This window comes from Nasonia vitripennis, chromosome 1 (genome assembly GCF_009193385.2).
Source record: "Nasonia vitripennis strain AsymCx chromosome 1, Nvit_psr_1.1, whole genome shotgun sequence".
Lineage (NCBI taxonomy): Eukaryota > Metazoa > Arthropoda > Insecta > Hymenoptera > Pteromalidae > Nasonia > Nasonia vitripennis.
This window is the reverse complement of record NC_045757.1, coordinates 23,899,010-23,905,814: the sequence shown is the minus strand read 5'-3', so window position 1 is coordinate 23,905,814 and position 6,805 is coordinate 23,899,010.

Below are 6,805 nucleotides of genomic sequence, written 5' to 3'. Positions count from 1 at the left end.
AATAAGCATTGGAAGATTTAATCAGGTGTCGCGTAACGGTGCTATTATAATCCTTGCGTAGAGTATTAGGCCGGGCCGGTCAGCGCAGATCAATCGCATCTATTCCTTTTAAAATACGCACCAGCCCTTTATGACCGTATAAACCAAATAAGCATTGGAAGATTTTGTCAGGTAGTCGTGTGTCGTCTCCGTGTTAGGCCGGGCCGGTCGGTGCTAATCAGGTCATCAGTTCCTTCTAAAATATGCACCAGCCCTTTATGACCGTATAAACCAGATAAGCATGCGAAGATTTTAGCGGGTAGTCGCATAACGGTGTTATTATAATCCCAGCATAGAGTATTAGACCGGGCTAGTCAATCGCTGATCAGGTCATCAGTTCCTTTTAAAATACGCACCAGCCCTTTATGACCGTATAAACCAAATAAGCATTGGAAGATTTTATCAGGTAGTCGCGTAACGGTGCTATTATAATCCTGGCGTAGAGGATTGCTCCAGGCCGGTCAGCGCTGATCAGGACTTCAGTTCCTTTTAAATAAGCACCAGCCCTTTATGACCGTATAAACCAGATAAGCATTCGAAGATTTTAGCAGGTAGTCGCATAACGGTGCTGTTATAATCCTAGCTTAGAGTATTAGGCCGGGCCGGTCAGCGCAGATCAATCGCATCTATTCCTTTTAAAATACGCACCAGCCCTTTATGACCGTATAAACCAAATAAGCATTGCAAAATTTTAGCAGGTAGTCGCATAACGGTGCTATTATAATCCTAGCGTAGAGTGTTATGCCGGGCAGGTCAGCGCTGATCAGGTCATCAGTTCCTTTTAAAATACGCCTCAGCCCTTTATGACCGTATAACCCTAATAAGCATTGGAAGATTTAATCAGGTAGTCGCGTAACGGTGCTATTATAATCCTAGCGTAGAGTATTAGGCCGGGCCGGTCAGCGCTGTTCAGTTCATCAGTTCCTTTTAAAATACGCATCAGCTCTTTATGACCTTATAAACCAAATAAGCATTGGAAGATTTAATCAGGTGTCGCGTAACAGTGCTATTATAATCCTGGAGTAGAGTATTAGACCGGGCCGGTCAGCGCAGATCAATCGCATCAGTTCCTTTTAAAATACGCACCAGCCCTTTATGACCGTATAAACCAAATAAGCATTGGAAGATTTTGTCAGGTAGTCGTGTGTCGTCTCCGTGTTAGGCCGGGCCGGTCGGTGCTAATCAGGTCATCAGTTCCTTCTAAAATATGCACCAGCCCTTTATGACCGTATAAACCAGATAAGCATGCGAAGATTTTAGCGGGTAGTCGCATAACGGTGTTATTATAATCCCAGCATAGAGTATTAGACCGGGCTAGTCAATCGCTGATCAGGTCATCAGTTCCTTTTAAAATACGCACCAGCCCTTTATGACCGTATAAACCAAATAAGCATTGGAAGATTTTATCAGGTAGTCGCGTAACGGTGCTATTATAATCCTGGCGTAGAGGATTGCTCCAGGCCGGTCAGCGCTGATCAGGACTTCAGTTCCTTTTAAATAAGCACCAGCCCTTTATGACCGTATAAACCAGATAAGCATTCGAAGATTTTAGCAGGTAGTCGCATAACGGTGCTGTTATAATCCTAGCTTAGAGTATTAGGCCGGGCCGGTCAGCGCAGATCAATCGCATCTATTCCTTTTAAAATACGCACCAGCCCTTTATGACCGTATTAACCAAATAAGCATTGAAAGATTTTTGCAGGTAGTCGCATAACGGTGCTATTATAATCCTAGCGTAGAGTATTAGACCAGGCAGGTCAGCGCTGTTCAATTCATCAGTTCCGTTTAAAATACGCACCAGCCTATTATGACCGTATAAACCAAATAAGCATTGGAAGATTTTATCAGGTAGTCGCAGAACGTTGTTATTATAATCCTAGCGTAGAGTATTAGACCGGGCTAGTCAATCGCTGATCAGGTCATCAGTTCCTTCTAAAATATGCACCAGCCGATTATGGCCGTATTAACCAAATAAGCGTTGAAAGATTTTTGCAGGTAGTCGCATAACGGTGCTATTATAATCCTGGCGTAGAGTATTAGACCAGGCAGGTCAGCGCTGTTCAATTCATCAGTTCCTTTTAAAATACGCACCAGGTCTTTATGACCTTATAAACCAAATAAGCATTGGAAGATTTAATCAGGTGTCGCGTAACGGTGCTATTATAATCCTAGCGTAGAGTATTAGGCCGGGCCGGTCAGCGCTGTTCAGTTCATCAGTTCCTTTTAAAATACGCACCAGCCCATTCTGGCAATAATAACCAAATAAGCATTGAAAGATTTTTGCACATAGGCACTTGACGGCTCTGTTATAATCCTTGCGTAGAGTATTAGGCTGGGCCGGTCAGCGCAGACCAGTCGCATCAGTGCCTTCTAAAATATGCACCAGCCATTTATGACCGTATAATCCAAATAAGCATTGAAAGATTTTTGCAGTAGTCGCATAACGATGCTATTATAATCCCAGCATAGAGTATTAGACCGGGCTAGTCAATCGCTGATCAGGTCATCAGTTCCTTTTAAAATACGCACCAGCCCTTTATGACCGTATAAACCAAATAAGCATTGCAAAATTTTAGCAGGTAGTCGCATAACGGTGCTAGTATAATCCTAGCGTAGAGTGTTATGCCGGGCAGGTCAGCGCTGATCAGGTCATCAGTTCCTTTTAAAATACGCCCCAGCCCTTTATGACCGTATAACCCTAATAAGCATTGGAAGATTTAATCAGGTAGTCGCGTAACGGTGCTATTATAATCCTAGCGTAGAGTATTAGGCCGGGCCGGTCAGCGCTGTTCAGTTCATCAGTTCCTTTTAAAATACGCATCAGCTCTTTATGACCTTATAAACCAAATAAGCATTGGAAGATTTAATCAGGTGTCGCGTAACAGTGCTATTATAATCCTGGAGTAGAGTATTAGACCGGGCCGGTCAGCGCAGATCAATCGCATCAGTTCCTTTTAAAATACGCACCAGCCGTTTATGACCGTATAAACCAGATAAGCATTGGAAGATTTAATCAGGTGTCGCGTAACGGTGCTATTATAATCCTGGCGTAGAGGATTAGACCTGGCCGGCCAGCGCTGTTCAGTCCATCAGTTCCTTTTAAAATACGCACCAGCTCTTTATGACCTTATAAACCAAATAAGCATTGGAAGATTTAATCAGGTGTCGCGTAACGGTGCTATTATAATCCTTGCGTAGAGTATTAGGCCGGGCCGGTCAGCGCAGATCAATCGCATCTATTCCTTTTAAAATACGCACCAGCCCTTTATGACCGTATAAACCAAATAAGCATTGGAAGATTTTGTCAGGTAGTCGTGTGTCGTCTCCGTGTTAGGCCGGGCCGGTCGGTGCTAATCAGGTCATCAGTTCCTTCTAAAATATGCACCAGCCCTTTATGACCGTATAAACCAGATAAGCATGCGAAGATTTTAGCGGGTAGTCGCATAACGGTGTTATTATAATCCCAGCATAGAGTATTAGACCGGGCTAGTCAATCGCTGATCAGGTCATCAGTTCCTTTTAAAATACGCACCAGCCGTTTATGACCGTATAAACCAGATAAGCATTGGAAGATTTAATCAGGTGTCGCGTAACGGTGCTATTATAATCCTGGCGTAGAGGATTAGACCTGGCCGGCCAGCGCTGTTCAGTCCATCAGTTCCTTTTAAAATACGCACCAGCTCTTTATGACCTTATAAACCAAATAAGCATTGGAAGATTTAATCAGGTGTCGCGTAACGGTGCTATTATAATCCTTGCGTAGAGTATTAGGCCGGGCCGGTCAGCGCAGATCAATCGCATCTATTCCTTTTAAAATACGCACCAGCCCTTTATGACCGTATAAACCAAATAAGCATTGGAAGATTTTGTCAGGTAGTCGTGTGTCGTCTCCGTGTTAGGCCGGGCCGGTCGGTGCTAATCAGGTCATCAGTTCCTTCTAAAATATGCACCAGCCCTTTATGACCGTATAAACCAGATAAGCATGCGAAGATTTTAGCGGGTAGTCGCATAACGGTGTTATTATAATCCCAGCATAGAGTATTAGACCGGGCTAGTCAATCGCTGATCAGGTCATCAGTTCCTTTTAAAATACGCACCAGCCCTTTATGACCGTATAAACCAAATAAGCATTGGAAGATTTTATCAGGTAGTCGCGTAACGGTGCTATTATAATCCTGGCGTAGAGGATTGCTCCAGGCCGGTCAGCGCTGATCAGGACTTCAGTTCCTTTTAAATAAGCACCAGCCCTTTATGACCGTATAAACCAGATAAGCATTCGAAGATTTTAGCAGGTAGTCGCATAACGGTGCTGTTATAATCCTAGCTTAGAGTATTAGGCCGGGCCGGTCAGCGCAGATCAATCGCATCTATTCCTTTTAAAATACGCACCAGCCCTTTATGACCGTATAAACCAAATAAGCATTGCAAAATTTTAGCAGGTAGTCGCATAACGGTGCTATTATAATCCTAGCGTAGAGTGTTATGCCGGGCAGGTCAGCGCTGATCAGGTCATCAGTTCCTTTTAAAATACGCCTCAGCCCTTTATGACCGTATAACCCTAATAAGCATTGGAAGATTTAATCAGGTAGTCGCGTAACGGTGCTATTATAATCCTAGCGTAGAGTATTAGGCCGGGCCGGTCAGCGCTGTTCAGTTCATCAGTTCCTTTTAAAATACGCATCAGCTCTTTATGACCTTATAAACCAAATAAGCATTGGAAGATTTAATCAGGTGTCGCGTAACAGTGCTATTATAATCCTGGAGTAGAGTATTAGACCGGGCCGGTCAGCGCAGATCAATCGCATCAGTTCCTTTTAAAATACGCACCAGCCGTTTATGACCGTATAAACCAGATAAGCATTGGAAGATTTAATCAGGTGTCGCGTAACGGTGCTATTATAATCCTGGCGTAGAGGATTAGACCTGGCCGGCCAGCGCTGTTCAGTCCATCAGTTCCTTTTAAAATACGCACCAGCTCTTTATGACCTTATAAACCAAATAAGCATTGGAAGATTTAATCAGGTGTCGCGTAACGGTGCTATTATAATCCTTGCGTAGAGTATTAGGCCGGGCCGGTCAGCGCAGATCAATCGCATCTATTCCTTTTAAAATACGCACCAGCCCTTTATGACCGTATAAACCAAATAAGCATTGGAAGATTTTGTCAGGTAGTCGTGTGTCGTCTCCGTGTTAGGCCGGGCCGGTCGGTGCTAATCAGGTCATCAGTTCCTTCTAAAATATGCACCAGCCCTTTATGACCGTATAAACCAGATAAGCATGCGAAGATTTTAGCGGGTAGTCGCATAACGGTGTTATTATAATCCTAGCGTAGAGTATTAGACCGGGCCGGTCAGCGCTGTTCAATTCATCAGTTCCTTTTAAAATACGCACCAGCCCTTTATGACCGTATAAACCAAATAAGCATTGGAAGATTTTGTCAATTAGTCGCGTAACGGTGCTATTATAATCCTTGCGTAGAGTATTGGAACGGGCCGGTCAGCGCTGTTCAGTTCATCAGTTCCTTTTAAAATAGGCACCAGCCCTTTATGACCGTATAAACCAAATAAGCATTGGAAGATTTTGTCAGGTAGTCGTGTGTCGTCTCTTATATAATCCTTGCGTAAGTATTAGGCCGGGCCGGTCGGCGCTAATCATGCCATCAGTTCCTTTAAAAATTCGCCCCAGCCCTTTATGACCGTATAACCCAAATAAGCATTGGAAGATTTAATCAGGTAGTCGCATAACGGTGCTATTATAATCCTAGCGTAGAGTATTAGACCGGGCCAGTCAATCGCTGATCAGGTCATCAGTTCCTTTTAATGTACGCACCAGCCCTTTATGACCGTATAAACCAGATAAGCATTGGAAGATTTTATGAGGTAGTCGCGTAACGGTGCTATTATAATCCTGGCGTAAAGGATTGCTCCAGGCCGGTCAGCGCTGATCAGGACTTCAGTTCCTTTTAAAATACGCACCAGCCCTTTATGACCGTATAAATCAAATATGCATTGGAAGATTTTGTCAGGTGGTTGCGTAACGTCTCTTATATAATCTTTCCATAGAGTATTAGGCCAGGCCGATCAACGCAGATCCATCGCATCATTTCCTTTTAATATACGCACCAGCCCTTTATGACTGTATAAACCAAATAAGCATTGGAAGATTTTTGCAGATAGGCACTTGACGGCTCTTATATTATCCTTGCGTAGAGTATTAGGCTGGGCCGGTCAGGACAGATCAATTGCGTCAGTTCCTTTTAAAATACGCACCAGCCCTTTATGACCTTATAAACCAAATAAGCATTGGAAGATTTGAGCAGGTAATCGCGTAAAGGCTCTGATATAATCCTTGCGTAGAGTATTAGGCCGGGCCGGTCAGCGCAGATCAATCGCATCTATTCCTATTAAAATACGCACCAGCCCTTTATGACCGTATAAACCAAATAAGCATTGGAAGATTTTGTCAGGTAGTCGTGTGTCGTCTCTTATATAATCCTTGCGTAAGTATTAGGCCGGGCCGGTCGGCGCTAATCAGGTCATCAGTTCCTTTTAAAATACGCACCAGCCCTTTATGACCGTATAAACCAAATAAGCATTGCAAAATTTTAGCAGGTAGTCGTATAACGGTGCTATTATAATCCTAGGGTAGAGTGTTATGCCGGGCAGGTCAGCGCTTATCATGCCATCAGTTCCTTTTAAATAAGCACCAGCCCTTTATGACCATATAAACCAAATAAGCATTGGAAGATTTTTGCAGATAGGCACTT